We start from the raw sequence: 17,340 nt of genomic DNA on the forward strand, positions 1-17,340 counted from the left end.
ATAGTAATCCCGCCCCCAAAGATATTAACTGACCATGATGATTCACTCCCACGAAAGAAGCAAATGGCATTCTGCATCTATTAGTCATGTGGGTCATCTCAAATGTAGCGACATCTCCAAAATACTCATACACTGCCTTATTTATTGCATCAGCCTAAAACACATTTCTTAACCTAGATTCATCATCCAAATCCATCACAGCATAGAAGCCATCATTCATTTCTTGCATTCTAGTGAAATAGTCATGAAGTACTCCATCACCTCCTTTGTCGAGTCGAAGATATCTTGCCTTGTCAATAAAATTCTGACTTGCATTTTTTGGTGCGTGTGGAAAGAAAGGAATCGAAGGTGTTTTGAAAACTTGGAGGGTTCCTTGGAGGAGGTGTTAGAGTCTTTTTTGCTTACTTTGTATAATTGGTCGATGGCCTTTTTGTACCCTCTTTCAGTCAGCTATGCTGATTTTATTGTTCGTTTTTCTCTTTCTAGTTAGGTGTTTCCTTTTGTATACGTCCAGTGTACTGAGGGGCGCCTTACGCTTTCAATAAGACTATTATTACTTATCAAAAAAATAAAATTCTGACAATTTTTCTCTATAAATGGAAGATTCTCATAACCCTCAGCTTCAACAACGAGAAAGTTAAAGTTCTTCATCATACCTACTCCAGCTCTATTATTTAGTTCGAACTTTCTTTTCACAATAGGTGCTAACTTCCTATTGCATCGAAAAGATTTGGTTTTGCTCGGGTTTAAAGCATGATTATGGTCAACCTCAACAGTAGTCAAAAACCACGCTCCATCAACTAACTGTGCATTGATCTTAGCCTTACACCCTGTTTTTTTGTTGGATTTGACTTACCAATATTACTTGCCTTGGTTTTTGTCTTGCCATAATGAGCACATGCAAGGGTGAGGTATTTTACACTCCCACATGGTTTATTTTTACTTCCTTTATGTATCACCCCAAAACCCACTTGTTGAGCATACTGCTTATAATATAAGGAAAGTTCTTGTTTGGAACTAAACCTCATTCCGTTCTTGGGTTCTTTAACATTTTGATCGTATTGTACGTTATTGTCCTCCTTATCATACAACTCTAAATCACATATAGTTCATTTCTATCTATATCAAATAGAAGAAAACAAAGTTAAGAGGAACCAGTCACAAGTGTTACAACTATGAATAATGACATTCACTAAACGACATTCAACAAATAGAGTAAAATCTAGTAATAAGAAAGAAACTCAATGATATTAAAGTTAGAGTGTAAAGCCCAACTAACCAATTTGGGGACAACTTTGAGGACCGAAGCATCGTCATTTGGAATCTATGAAAGCAAAGAATCATTAGGTTCATAACTTGCAACCTGGCCACTATTTACATGTAATATATTTTATCTGTTGAAGCAGCATATAGATACCTTGCATCTGGAGTAACATAATTTACACTATTTACATTGAGAATTGGGATGGGAAACGACAAATACTTGAGGGGAAACCTTTTAAGACTCCTACCTGCATCTGCTACTCAGGCGTTGGATGGAAACCTTCAGATCCAATCACAAGTGCTGATGAGGTACCAGATGGATTTTGTGTCACTTTTGCAGCTCCAGCACCACCAGCGGATGCATTACAGAAGTCTATTCCAATATTCAAATTACTTGCAGGCATAGAGACAAGCTTCTCAGGTACTGAAGCTTCAACAATGGCCCCAACAGTGTTACTTTGTGCATTGGCTCCTAAAGAAGTTATAGTGAGTAGAAAATTATCACAGCCAAAGTAACTTATGCAGGAACCGTTTAGGTTGAAGATGAAATATATACCATCTGCAAGCCTCTGGTGCAAAGTTCCCTTCATATTTTCAGCAAAATCCTACAGAGTTGGGCATGTTTTCATAAGACAAAAAAATACATCATTTTTTTTTGTTTGGTAAGTTTTAATTTTTTTTATTTTTTTTGTAAGTACAAAAAAAAATGCATCATATCAATGGGCCAATGAAACGCCAACACTATAAATATTTCAATAATTAGGACATAGGCAGGGGCAGAAGCACGTATACCCTAGTCCCCCCAAAATTTTAAAATCTGTCACGGGTGCATTATTCTACGGCTAGTTTCTTCTACGGCTAGTTGGGAAGTGAAGTTGTTGGTGCGAAGGCTTGTGAAGGGAGCTTGATGGCAGCACACGTGGAGTCTATTAGTTGGTGGAGTGGATTACGCTAATGGCAGATGTGACGTCCCACATCGCCTAGGAATGAGGATGTGCTTATATGTATAAATGCACCCTATATGACACAACGCGTTTTAAAGCCGTGATGGCAATGAACCTATCAGAACTCCGCAGTTAAGCGAGCCGATGCGAGAGCAATTCCAGGATGGGTGACCTCCTGGGAAGTCTGGTATGGGGAGCCAAAAGCGGACAGTATTGTGTCATTGGGGGTGGATCGTTACAAATGGTATCAGAGCCATTGCCCAGCCTGAGATGGTGGGAGCGTGCACAAGCCCAAGAGGGTTGTCGGCGGGCACTCGCTGGGATGCCAAGAATGGGGTGATCCCATGAGGGTCGTCAGCGAGGACGCTGGGTCCCAAGGGGGGGTGATTGTGACGTCCCACATCGCCTGAGAATGAGGATGTGCTTATATGTATAAATGCACCCTATATGACACAACGCGTTTTAAAGCCGTGATGGCAATGAACCTATCAGAACTCCGCAGTTAAGCGAGCCGCTGCGAGAGCAATCTCAGGATGGGTGACCTCCTGGGAAGTCTGGTATGGGGAGCCAAAAGAGGTCAGTATTGTGTCATTGGGGGTGGATCGTTACAGCAGCTGTAATCCGGTTGAGTTTAGTTACGCACGTGTTAAGAATTGTTAGTTAGTTTAACTGTATTCTAGTAGTTGTTGTAAGTAATTGAAAGAAGCTTTATAAGCTGTAGTTAGCGTTTGTAATTGATATCTTGGATCATTGTTGTTCATTGAACAAAGGAGATTTGCACTCTCGAACGTGCCTGGAGAGTAGCCTTCTCGAATTTGGCTGATTCTATAAAATTTCAGAAGTTCATTCTTTTCTTCCTCAATTCTTCTTCTTTTTTACATTTTATACACTGATTTTTCATAACAGTTGAAGACAACTGTTACAAGTGGTATCAGAGCCCACTGATCTTATCACGCTTATGAGAACAAGATCTACGGGTATGGCAGACGAAGGACTGGTTTCAAAGGAGATGAAAGCTCTTGGGAGCCGAATGGATCAGATGCAGTCACAATTGTTGATGGTTCAGACAGTTGGTCAAACGGAGCTGCTGCAGCAGGTGCAGAAATTGATCGATGCGAACAATATGAAGCTCCAGGAGATGTGGGGAGCTACACAACGACAATCTCAGAAGGATAAAGGTGTTTGCCCAGATGTTATGGGGCAGAGTTTCTATGAAGGGGAGCCTTCAGGTCAAGAAGGGCATCATTCCGGTGATGGGTTCCAGACTAGGTCTATGAAGTTCGATTTTCCTCGCTTTGATGGGGAGGATCCGGAGACTTGGAGTTCTAGAGCGGGGCAATTTTTTGATTATTATTGCACACCTGATAAACAGAGATTGTCTATATCCTCATTCCACATGGAAGGTAAGGCTTTATCTTGGTTTCAAGAATTAAAGTCTAGTGGTAGTTTATCTTCTTGGGATGAATTTTTACGGGCCATGAAGATTCGGTTTGGTAAGGGGTCTTACGATGACCCCATGGAAAATCTCACCAACCTTAAGCAAGTTGGGTCCTTAGAAGATTATAAAACTCAATTTGACACCTTAGCCACTAAGGTGCATGCTTTGCCTGATTTTCATAAATTGAGTATGTTTCTTTGAGGGTTAAGGGATGAAATTCGGTTGCCTGTTAGAATGTTTAATCCCAAAACCTTAATCGATGCTTATTCGTTAGCTCGGATTCAAGAGGAAAATGTTAAGGCTAATCGAAGAGTCAGTAGGCCTGCTTGGCATAATTCCTCTTATAATCAGTCGTATTCAGGGGGAAATATTGATTTTATTGGGGGATACCCTAAAGGCAGTGGGTATAATGGCCCTAGAATGAATTTGTCTGTTCCACCAAGACAATCACATGGTCAGTCATGGGCTGCTAATCAGGGTAGCAAGGAGGGGGGTACTCAAGGGAAGCCTCAGCCCTTAGTCCCTATTCAGAAAATTTCCCAAGCCTAGATGGAAGATAGGCGTAAAAGAGGGTTGTGTTATACATGTGATTCTAAATGGGTTCGGGGGCATGTCTGTAGTGTTCCTAAGTTGTTCTTGATTGAAGCTATACAGGAAGAAGTTAATACAAATATTGGTGAGTTACCTCAAGAGGAGGAAGATCCGGGTGAATTTTTTTTGGAGGAATTTCCAGAAATTTCCCTCAATGCTATCATTGGGACACCTAGTCCCAAAACAATGAGATTGGTAGGCATTGTAAAGTTTCATAACTTGACCATCCTTATTGACTCGGGGAGCACTCATAACTTCTTAGATGTGAAATTTGCTGCTAGTTTGGGTTTTAAACCGTTGCAAGGGGAAGAAATTTCAGTAAGAGTAGCTAATGGTCAGAAGGTGCTTAGTCCAGGGAGTTGTAAGGCTGTGTGTATTAAGTTGCAAGGGTTCTCTTTTCAAACCGATTTGTTCATCCTCTCGTTAGCAGGGTGTGATATGGTTTTAGGGATTCAATGGTTGCAAACATTGGGCCCTATATTATGGGATTTTGTTGCATTAAAGACGCAGTTTTCCTTTCAAGGACAGCAGTATGTATTACAGGGTATTCAGCAAGGACCTCAAGTGAATATGATAGAGGCAGATACTTTTAAATTTCCTAGAGCCGAAAGTAAAGGGGTATTGCTTCAGCTGATGGCCACTGAACCTCTCTTGCATTCTAAACCTCCTGCAGTGCATGGACCTGTGCAGGATCTTTTACAGCAATTTGAGGACATTTTCAGAGAACCAAAAGGGCTGCCTCCTCTTTGGTCGCATGATCATGCTATACCTTTACAGGATGGTGTCACTCCAGTTTCTGTGCGCCCTTACAGATACCCCTTTTATCAAAAGGAGGAAATTGAGAAGATCGTCAAGGACTTGCTCAAATCTGGTGTCATTAGGCCCAGCCACAGTCCCTTTTCTTCTCCAGTTCTGTTGGTCAGGAAAACGGATGGTACGTGGAGGATGTGCATGGATTACCGAGCACTTAATAAGGTAACCATTAAGGATAAATTTCCTATTCCTATAGTAGATGAGCTGTTGGACGAATTGTGGGGGGCTAAAATATTTTCGAAATTGGACTTAAGGTCCGGATACCATCAAATTCGAGTGGTTGAGAAGGATATCCCCAAGACGGCTTTTAGAACTCATGAGGGACATTATGAGTTCTTAGTTATGCCTTTTGGCTTAACTAACGCCCCCTCGACTTTTCAAAGTTTAATGAACCATATTTTCAATCCATACCTTCGAAAGTTTATACTAGTATTTTTTGACGATATTCTAGTATATAGTAAGGATTTGAAATCTCATCTGGAACATTTGCAAGTTACTCTAGGGTTGTTGAGACATAATCAGCTCTATGCAAAGTTGTCAAAATGCAGAATCGGGGTGGTTGAGGTGGATTATTTGGGGCATATAGTATCGGCTGAGGGAGTATGTGCCGATCCGGGTAAAATCAAGGCTATGGTGGACTGGCCTCTGCCCTCTAACATTAAATCTCTGAGGGGATTTCTTGGCCTTACGGGGTATTATAGAAAGTTCATTAGAGGGTATGGTTCAATTGCAGCCCCCTTGACTGCAATGCTTAAGAAGAATTCGTATTCTTGGAGTGATTCAGCAAGGGCAGCTTTCAATGCTTTGAAGACTGCAGTAACTCAGGCACCTGTCTTGGCCTTGCCAAACTTTTCTAAACAATTCACTATTGAGTGTGATGCAAGTGGACTTGGTGTTGGGGCTGTATTGATGCAGGATAAACGTCTGATTGCCTATCTCAGTAAAGCTTTGAAAGGGAAGGCTCTTCACATGTCTACATATGAGAATGAGCTCTTTGCTTTAGTCACAGCCATTCAGAAGTGGCGTCCTTATTTGTTAGGGCATTCATTTGTGGTAAAGACAGATCAGCAAAGTTTGAAGTTCTTGTTAGAACAAAAGATTGGCACCACTTTTCAGCAAAAGTGGCTCACTAAGCTGCTCGGCTATGATTTTGTTGTTGAATACAAAAAAGGGGTCGAAAACCGAGTGGCTGATGCCTTATCACGGAGGGAGTCTTGGGAGCAGGATGTCTCCTTATTTCTGCTGTCCAGTCTTAGTGTTACGTGGGTGCAAGAGTTAAAGAATTGTTATAGTTCTGATGCTGACTTAAAACCATTGTGGGAAAAATGGTCTCTTCATGAGTTAGTGGTAGTCAACTCGACTACGTGGATTTTAAATTTATAAGTTTACCACTCGCAATAGTACGAATCGGTTGTACTATAGTAAGGGTGATCGAACCACAGAGAAATATTGGTTGTTTTGCATAATAGGATATGAGAAGAGCGTATCTAACTTAATTTATCAACAAAAGTAAAAACAAAAGTTGTAGAATTGAAGCTACAACGACAAGGTGAAAGAAATGCAAACGGAAATGAAATTAAATTAAAAGAAAACTTAGGGTGTTGATCATATCCAATCCTCAACCTATGCAATGCTTAAAGTCTATATGAATCTTCCTAACATGCTTGATATGAGCGCGTAATGGGCGTCAACCATTACGACGACCTCGACATGAAAATACTTTCGTTAAGACGTAATCATAAAGCACCTAGATTTACGTTAATCAACTCCACATAAAGATTAAACTATAATTGAAAACATTTTACTCTACCAAAGGTGTGGAGTGATTAATGTGCCCTAGCTTACTACTCTATAACACATCCTAATAAGTATACACAATACACGAAAACCCTAATTAGGCCACAATGATAAGATATCTAGTTTCACACCAAATCATTCCATATAAAATTAAACTACAATTAAAAGACAATTAGACTACCAAAGGGATGAAATGATTGGTGTTCCCTAGCATACCCTATAAGGTAACTCTAATGAGAAATCATACATCTGTCAAATAGCACCATTGAAAAAGACATCGTTCTTGTTTCCAAGAATGTTGGTTTTACTCAAGACTTCAAGGAAAACTCATAGACAAGTTAAACTCTTTTTCATGAATAAATTTGATTGGAATCTTGATACCAAAACCTTTTAGCATGGGTTTTGATATTCCCTAGCCCTCAACAATCATCAAACATCTAAAGAAAATCCTAAGAACATCAAGAACACTACATGATTTTGGATAGGACTTTTGATCAAACCCTAAGGACTAAATTAGCTAGACATGAATTGAATCTAAGTTAAGCATGAATTTAAAGGAAAGCAGTAAAGAAACAAGAAAGAAACGAATTAAAAACAACTATATTAAACTTAAAGAAAATCGGATTACAAGAAAGAAAGAAAATGAAGAACAAGCTAAACTAGAACTTGAAATTAAAGAAAGGGGACAAGCTCTCTGGAACTAAGCCCAGAAATCGTGCACTAAAGGAAACTAAAAACGCAAGGAATTGAAGTGATACATCTGAGCAAATCCGAAATCTCAAAAGATGCATGTTTTAACCTACAACCCTAATCTCATATATATAGAGAATTGGATTTACAAGAGATCATCAAGAGTGAATCCTACCCGCACAAACAGAGTTGGTCGGCGTCCATTTCTGTCCACAAAATCCAACTTTTAATTTGGATCGCACAAAGAATGAAAAGATCTGAAAATATCTGAACTTTCTGGAAGACACGAATTCGCTCGATCGAAATTATGTCGATCGATCGAGAAGTCGATCGATCGAATTTATTGCTGTACAAATAATCGATCGATCGAAATGCCTTGGACAATTTTCCATTTTCTCAGGATCAGTTTCGAGCTCTGGAAATGACCAAAATACCCTTGATGTATTTTCAGGTCTAATTCAAGTATTTTGAATTAGATTTCAACTAAGACCTGAAAATAAGAGAAAACACTAAAACATAACAAAACGTTATATATACAATACGAACTAGGTATAACAAATGCAAATTAAGGGGTCTTGAATTGAATAATTCAAGACTTATCAGTTAGACACAAGGAAATACTCTGTTATGGGTGGACTTATTCTCTACAAGAACATAATAGTTTTGGGCCAATCTCCTGAATTGAAAACTCAAGTCTTAATGTTTTTCCATAGTGATCCTCTTGCTGGTCACTCGGGTTATGAAAGAACTCTTCAACGGGCTAAAAAAGACTTCTACTGGAAGGGTATGAGGAAAGACTTAAAAGCTTTCATTCGGTTATGCCCTACTTGCCAACAGAATAAACATGACAATATGTCTCCTGCGGGTCTCCTTCAGCCGTTACCTATTCCTACAAGGGTGTGGTCTGATATTGCTATGGATTTTGTGGAAGGGCTGCCCCTATCTCAGGGTAAGTCTGTTATCATGGTGGTGGTTGACCGGTTGTCTAAGTATGCTCACTTCACAGCCTTGGCTCATCCCTACACGGCAGCTTCTGTGGCTAAACTCTTTATGTCTCAGATTTTTAAGCTCCACGGTATGCCCACATCTATAGTTTCTGATAGAGACCCGGTGTTTACTAGTTCTTTTTGGAGGGAATTTTTTCGTCTGCAGGGTACTTCACTCAAAATGAGTACAAGTTACCACCCGCAGACTGATGGCCAGCCGGAAATAGTTAACAAGTGTTTGGAAACTTATTTGAGATGTTTTTCACAAGATAGACCAACTCAGTGGTCTTCATGGCTGCCTTGGGCGGAATATTGGTACAATACCAGTTGGCATGCTTCAATTAAACTTACTCCCTATGAAGCAGTTTATGGGGTTCCTCCACCAAGGTTGCTTTCTTATGTTCCGGGGACGACTCAAGTTGATGCAGTTGAGGAAGTCCTTCGCACTAGACAGCAGATTTTAACTCTGCTTCAGCATAATCTGCAACATGCACAACAGAGAATGAAGAGGTATTCTGACTTGAAACGCACTGAGCGTTCCTTTGAAGTGGGTCAGATGGTCTACCTGCGGTTACAGCCTTATAAGCAGTCTTCAGTTGCTGCTCGTCGGAACCTCAAGTTATCGCCTCGTTTTTACGGGCCTTTCTCCATTATTCGGAAGATCGGGGCTGTAGCTTATGAGTTAGATTTGCCTCCTACCTCTCGGATTCATCCTGTTTTCCATGTTTCCCAGCTTAAGCTCAAGCTGGGATCTTCTTCTTCAGTGTTGCCTAAACTACCTCCGATTGATTCTCATGGGGTTTTTTCGCCTGAGCCCGTGGAGGTATTGAGTCGTCGAGCTCGGCCTCGGAACAATAGGCCCTTTATTGAGCTTTTGGTCCGGTGGGATGGTCAATCCAAGGATGATGCTACATGGGAATCCTATTATCGTTTGAAGGATACTTTTCCACACCTTGTGGGCAAGGTGTTTTAAAGAAGGGAGTAGTGTCACGCGTGCATTATTCTACGGCTAGTTGGGAAGTGAAGTTGTTGGTGCGAAGGCTTGTGAAGGGAGCTTAATGGCAGCACACGTGGAGTCTATTAGTTGGTGGAGTGGATTACGCTAATGGCAGCTGTAATCCGGTTGAGTTTAGTTACGCACGTGTTAAGAATTGTTAGTTAGTTTAACCGTATTCTAGTAGTTGTTGTAAGTAATTGAAAGAAGCTTTATAAGCTGTAGTTAGCGTTTGTAATTGATATCTTGGATCATTGTTGTTCATTGAACAAAGGAGATTTGCACTCTCAAACGTGCCTGGAGAGTAGCCTCTCGAATTTGGCTGATTCTATAAAATTTCAGAAGTTCATTCTTTTCTTCCTTAATTCTTCTTCTTTTTTACATTTTATACACTGATTTTTCATAACAGTTGAAGACAACTGTTACAAAATTGCCTCCAAATTTTTAAAATTTTCCTTAAATTTTAGGGGTAATTACCTTTTCCCCCCATGAACTACCAAAAAATGCGCGATGCCCCCATGAACTACCAACTCGACCAAAATAGAGCATTCAACTACCAAAGATAACCATTTTCCCCCCTTCCGTCAGTCACACGCCGTTTTACCCTCATTTTCTTCCTCTTTTCCCCCTATGAACTACCATCATCTTCCTCTTTTTCCCCCATGAATTACCATCATCTTCCAACATGCCCCCATATAAAACGGCACATGACCCGTTGACCGTTTGTTTTAACCCCTTTGACTGGCGGAAGGGGGGAAAATGGTTGTCTTTGGTAGTTGAATGCTCTATTTTGGTCGAGTTGGTAGTTCATGGGGGCATTGCGCATTTTTTGGTAGTTCATGGGGGAAAAAGGTAATTACGCCTTAATTTTATGATTTTTTTATGAAATGTGCCTTCAAAACTAAATTTTTACCCCCATACTTTTATATTTTAAAATTTTGTCCCCCTACCTTTAAATGTCTGGTTCCGCCCCTGGAAATAGGCATACATAAATATTTGATATAACTTACCTGTTGGTCATTATTCTTTTCGCTTGTATCTAATGTACCCTCGGTACCACTTTCAACACTATTAACCAGGAGGGAAGATAAAAAAGGGGGAAGCAAATTTCTGGTCAGAATGTCGCAGTGATTAAAAACAAAAAACTTGATTTTAACCCAATGAGAAATTGATGCAAAAAAAAAAAAAAAAAAAAAAAGTCAAAAGAAGATCCAAAACTACACCAAGGTTGCAGAACCTTTGTGAAGTGTCATCATTTCCTGAACCTAAAGCTGCTTTCGCACTCTATTCAGCCTTACATGAACTTCCAGAAGTCCCCTTGGATTTTTTAGCAGACGCTCGGTCCCTTCCACAAGGACCCTTTCCTTCCAACTCTGCATTGATCTGTATTGGGTTTGGAGTCTACAGATAGAAGATATAGTGAACAAACTTAGCTGACAAATTCATAAACTTCTCAGTATTTAACAACAGAAAGGGTGTGCTTGTGTCACACGTGTGGGCACATGCGTTTGTATTGTGAAAAAAAAAATAGTGTAAGGAAAATATAAGTGACTAGGATTACCGTGATCATATTAGGATGAGCATAAACTCCCCATGGAGGATATAAACCAGGGTATGGAACTGGCGTCCCATACGGTGGGATCAACGGATGCTGAAAAATTGCCAACAAGAAAGAAAATAAGAACCTTATATCCTGTAGAGAATGAATGCCCTGACGACCTACTGTAAGAATAAGGCTTGATAATCTGTTTGGTTGCTTGAACCAGAACAGAGAGTTTGTATGTATATATATAGCCAAGTTGGCTTCTAGCATTTGTACAAAGGTCTTTACAAGAGCTGAGAGATGTTACTACAAGAAGTTAAGGATCAAGGGGATCAACATGATCCGTAAAAAGAGAAAACTAAAGCAGGAAACATGGAAGGAAAAGGGGGGCTGCTATGCAGGAAACATGGAAGGAAAAGGGGGCTGCTGTATGCAGGAAACATGGACACATGTTTCCTTGCTGTCACATGTGGGGCTGCTATGCAGGAAACATGGAAGGAAAAGGGGGCTGCTGTATGCAGGAAACATGGACACATGTTTCCTTGCTGTCACATGTGCTTTGTTGACTTAAGGGTCTGAATTCACTTTAACACCCCCCTGCAAACTGAGAGGGGGTGGAGCAACTCTCAGTTTGTCACGGAGAAGGCAGAACCGAACGGCAGTATGCCCTTTGGTGAAGAGATCGGCAATTTGATCCAAAGTGGAGATATATTGAATTTGAATATCTCGATTTGTAACCTTTTCCCGGATGAAGTGGAAGTCTACTTCTATGTGTTTAGTTCGAGCATGGAAGACAGGATTGGAGGCAAGTGCAATAGCCCCGGCATTGTCACACCACAAAGTGGGAGGAGAAGGGAGTGAGATGCGCAACTCACGAAGAAGCATGCGAAGCCAGAACAAATCTGCAACGACAAGAGACATAGAGCGGTATTCGGCCTCGGTGCTTGACCGAGAGACAACATGCTGTTTCTTGGCAGACCAAGAAACCAGATTTGAGCCGAGGAAGATGCAAAACCCCGTAGTGGAGCGTCTGTCGTCAGGGTTACCAGCCCAATCTGAGTCACAAAAGGCATTGAGAGAGACTTTGCCTTTGCTGTAATACAAGCCACTATCAACTGACCCTTTAAGATACCGTAACACTCTCTTGGCTGCAGTCCAATGAGTTGTGGTCGGATTGTGCATGTGTTGACACAACTGGTTTACTGAGTATGCAAGATCAGGTCTAGTGAGTGTAAGATACTGCAAAGCACCAACTACATGCCGGAATGTCGTGGGATCCGAAAGAGCCTCACCATCGAACTTGGACATTTTAGAACCTGCAATGCATGGAGCACGATAGGGCTTGGAATCGGCCATGTTAACTCGTTGGAGGAGATCAATTGCATACTTGGACTGGCGTAGGTGAAGACCCTCTGAGTTTCGGACTGCTTGTATGCCAAGGAAGTAACTGAGGTCACCTAAATCTTTTATGGCAAAGTCAGATTGCAGTTTGTCAATAAGCAGAGTAATAGTGGCAGGATGGTTTCCTGTGATGATGATGTCATCTACATAGATCAACAGGAAAATATGAATTGAACCAGCATGATAAATGAATAAGGAATAATCCACATGAGATTCAATAAATCCATGCTCTAACAAGGCAGTAGATAACCTCTTGAACCAGGCTCTTGGTGCCTGTTTTAGTCCATAAATGGACTTATGCAACTTGCATACATGATTGGGAAAAGAAGGATCCACAAATCCTTGAGGTTGTTCCATGTACACCTCCTCTTCTAACACTCCATGAAGAAAAGCATTAGATACATCAAGTTGCCTCAATTGCCAATCAAATTGCACAGCCAAAGCAAGGAGTAACCGGATTGTAGCTGGCTTGATTACCGGGCTAAAGGTTTCATGGTAGTCAATTCCACTCTTTTGTTCAAAACCTTTGGCTACTAATCGTGCCTTAAATCTGTCCACACTGCCATCAGATTTTTGCTTCACCTTGAAGACCCATTTGTTTCTTACAACATTGTGGTGCAAGGGACGTGAGCACAAGGTCCAGGTTTGATTGGAAAGCAGGGCATTGTACTCGTGTGTCATAGCTTCAATCCACTCGGGTTTGGTGGAAGCTTGTTTAAAAGTGGAAGGTTCAAGGGGTGACAGTGCTGAGAGAAAGGTTGAAAGAGGGTATCGTGAAACTTGGTACATTTTGAAGTCAGGGAACAGTTTAGGTTTGAGAGTGCCGGTTTGGGATCTAGTAACCACATGGTTTGGTTGAGTGGGAACAGCAGCAGGGGAAGAGGAATTTGGTTGAGGAGATGAGAGTACAGTACTGTCAGAATCAGTTATAGAGTCTGCAGGGAAATGAGAGACTGTGCAAGGTAGTTGCTGTGATGGGCAAGAGGAGTGTGAATCAATTTGATGGTCTGCTGATTGAGATTGTTGAGTTGATGGGGTTTGAGAGTTTATTTGTGAGTTGAGACAAGATTCTGAATTTTGAGGAGTGGATGAGATAGTGAGCAAAGGGATAAGAGAAGTACCTGGAGAGGCCGTGAGCTTGCAGGGACTTTGTGAGAGAGTTGTATCCTTGGCAGGAAACCTGGATTCATCAAAAACCACATGGCGAGAGATGTATACTTTCTGAGATTGAGGATCAAAGCAACGATAACCACGTTGGTTAGCACAATAACCTATGAAGATGCATGGTTTGCTACGAAATGAGAGTTTGTGAGTTGTATACGGTCTCAAGAGAGGAAAACAAAGACATCCAAAGGATTTGAGAGCAGAATACTTGGGAGGTGTACCAAAGAGTTTGGAGAATGGAGATGCATTTTTCAACACTGGAGTTGGCAACCTGTTTATTAAGTAGACACTTGTTAAGAATGAATCAACCCAATGTTTTGATGGTAAACCTGATTGGGCTAGGAGAGTGAGGCCAAGTTCCACAATGTGTCTATGCTTCCTTTCGGCTATTCCATTTTGCTGTGAAGTGTGGGGGCAAGTCAATCTGTGGAAGATGCCATTTTGACTGAGATAAAGTTTGAATTGGTTGGATGTGTATTCACCTCCGTTATCACTTTGAAACTGTTTAATGGGAGTGTTAAACTGCTTTTCCACAAGAGCTTTGAATTTAAGGAAGCATTGATAAACATCACTTTTATTAAACATGGGATACAACCAAGTAAATCGGCTGTAATCATCAACGAAGATGACATAGAACTTGCAGCCAGTGAGAGATGGAATGGGAGAAGTCCAAACATCTGAGTGTACAAGTTCTAGGGGTACAAAAGTCTGCCTAGATGACTCACAAAAGGGTAGTTGCTTGGACTTGCCAAGCTGACACGACTCACAAATCCTAAGTTTGTCAACCGAACCAGCCAAGGGAAGGTGTTGGTGACTCAAAAGATGCTGGAAGACAGCAATGGAGGGATGTCCAAGTCTCTGGTGCCATACCATATCAGTGGTCTTGACTCCTAGGAGAGCTGCAAATCCCTTCAGTTTATTTTGAGAGATGCGGTGTAGAGGAATGGGGTACAACCCGTTCTCACTGGGTCCCTGGAGCAGAACGGTTCCCGTCAGTGTGTCCTTGACAGTAAAAGAGGAGCCAGTGAGTTCAAACATGCAATGATTGTCAATGCAGAATTTGTTGATAGATAACAAGTTAGCCGAAGCAGAGGGACAGAGAAGAATGTCTTTGAGTAGAAATTTAGATGAGAAATTTGCAAGATTAGAGTTAACTAGAGTTGAGCCAGTGGCTGTGATATTCAAACCTGTACCATTCCCCACTCCCACGGTTTCATTTCCTTCAAAAAGAACAGGATTGTTGATGGTATTTGGATCGGCAGTGATGTGAGTGTTGGCTCCTGAGTCTGCAAGCCAATCTTGAGTTCCAAGTTCAGCATTGGTCTGAACCATCATTGCTGCAAGTTGCGTTGGAGGATGCCTGCCTTGGTAGGCATAATCCATTCTGTGGTAACAATCCAATGCACTATGATTTGGTTTTCCACAAATTTGACAGAAAGTGCGGGTACCTTGCTGAGTGGTGAACTGAGAACCTCCTGGTCTAGGTCCAAAGTTGCCTTGATGTGAGTTGGTGTTGTTGCTGACATGTGGTGAAAACTTGGGTGAAGGATGGCTTCTGGGAGTGAATTTAGGCTTCCTGTTGGAGGGAACAAATGGTGTTCGGACAAATGGTGTTCGAGTGCTGTTGGGGTGAGCCGTGTGAAAACTGGTATTTGGTGATTTGTTGGTGTAGAGAGCAAATGATCCTGTTTCTGGGGTGATGGAGTGTTGTTGTTGGTTTTCTAGCAAAATTTCATGACTTAGTATTTCAGCCTGAAAATCTAAGAAACTCATTTCTTTGTCACGGCAGGAAAAGTTAAAGATGGTAACAAAAGAATTAAAGGCAGGATTTAAACCACTTGTGATGAATGAGATGAGGTCATCATCATCCACAGGTTTTCCCCCGGCAGCCAGTTGGTCTGCCCACTTCTTTGCTGTATTGAGATACTCAGTGCAGGTTTTGCTTCCCTGCTGCAAGTTTTGGAGCTGCCTCTTGAGGTGTGAGATGCGGGACTTTGATTGAGAAGCAAACCGGGTAGCTAGAGTAGTCCAAGCTGAGTGGGAGGTGTTTAGCCCGTACATGGAGGACACCAAAGATGGTGTTAACGAGCATATGATCCAGTTGAGAAGTTGCTGGTCTCTTTTCTGCCATAAGACATAGGCAGGATTCGGCTGCTGTTCTTGAGTGTTAGCATTGGTCAGTGTTTTTGGTGGACAAGGCTCAGAGCCATCTACTATCCCCAAAAGATCATTGCACCGAAGGATGGGCAGAAATTGAGACACCCAATCAAGGTAGTTGGGGCCATCAAGCTTGACAATGTTGAGAGATGTTGAGTTAGGTAAGGTAAATGCTAATGCAGTAGATTCAGGGGAAGGAATGGTGGTGGTTGAAGAAGAGGAGTCTGCGGAAGAAGTGGCCATGGAAGAGCGTTGGCTTGTTAAATGCTCTGATACCATGTAAGAATAAGGCTTGATAATCTGTTTGGTTGCTTGAACCAGAACAGAGAGTTTGTATGTATATATATAGCCAAGTTGGCTTCTAGCATTTGTACAAAGGTCTTTACAAGAGCTGAGAGATGTTACTACAAGAAGTTAAGGATCAAGGGGATCAACATGATCCGTAAAAAGAGAAAACTAAAGCAGGAAACATGGAAGGAAAAGGGGGGCTGCTATGCAGGAAACATGGAAGGAAAAGGGGGCTGCTGTATGCAGGAAACATGGACACATGTTTCCTTGCTGTCACATGTGGGGCTGCTATGCAGGAAACATGGAAGGAAAAGGGGGCTGCTGTATGCAGGAAACATGGACACATGTTTCCTTGCTGTCACATGTGCTTTGTTGACTTAAGGGTCTGAATTCACTTTAACACCTACATGATCCAAAAAAGGGATATATTCACCTGGCTTCCCCATAGATAGGGGCGGGGAGTTGGAGAAGCAACCGTTGAGGCAAAAAACGGAGGTGGCACAGCTCCAAGACCATAATAAGCCAAAACAAGAAGCTCGTCTATAAGCTGCTATCACTGACTATCCTTATATTCAAATTAATGTATATAAAGACAAAAGGCGATTAAAAAAATTCATAAAGTCAAAGCAATTAAAAAAACTAAACATATTCTCATCACAAACCTGCATAGAGCTCGACCAATCCTGATAAGGTGTTCTTGGTATTTCCTGTAAATACAAATGAGAATGCTTTACAACCAAAAAAGAAAAGAAAAGTAAAAAAAGAAAATGAGGGTTAAGAGGAAGACGAGGATACTTGAGCTGAAGAAGCTGGTTTGGAAGGCTTAGGAGGTGTGCTCTCTTCCCCTGTCCCCATCAAGTTGTTTCAAAAAAGCCCCTTCAAGTTCTATGAAGGGCCTGAAAACACCATATTGAATAACCAACAAACAAGCTGGAACAGGCCAATATTCTTTCCAATAGTCATATACTATTCTTAAAGAAAAGCCAACCACCAAAAGCGTACAAATCTAAGTACAACTCAACTCAATCTAATCCATTACTAACAATCTATTTGTGCTTAAAAGTATACGGGGCCCGTGGCAACAGAACACGTAAGTACTAAGAACAGAATTATTACGAAGTTAATCGAAGGAGCGGAAGATGAAGAAGTGGCCATGCGAATTAAAAACTAATATAGGAAACAAGTCTGCATATAGGACATCGTTATCATCTGACCGTCCTGGTCCGTCCATTACTAGTTTAATGTGGAGATGTGTGACCTAATTGATGACA

General features: G+C 41.3%; 1 pseudogene; it reads right to left on the reverse strand.

Annotated features, from left to right (window-relative positions):
* Positions 1 to 1,520: 1,520 nt before the first annotated feature.
* LOC133862622 (G-box-binding factor 1-like) lies at positions 1,521 to 16,924 on the reverse strand (annotated as a pseudogene).
* Between the last annotated feature and the right edge of the window lie 416 nt (positions 16,925 to 17,340).

The sequence above is a fragment of the Alnus glutinosa genome, chromosome 3, assembly GCF_958979055.1.
Source record: "Alnus glutinosa chromosome 3, dhAlnGlut1.1, whole genome shotgun sequence".
NCBI classification, from domain to species: Eukaryota; Viridiplantae; Streptophyta; class Magnoliopsida; order Fagales; family Betulaceae; genus Alnus; species Alnus glutinosa.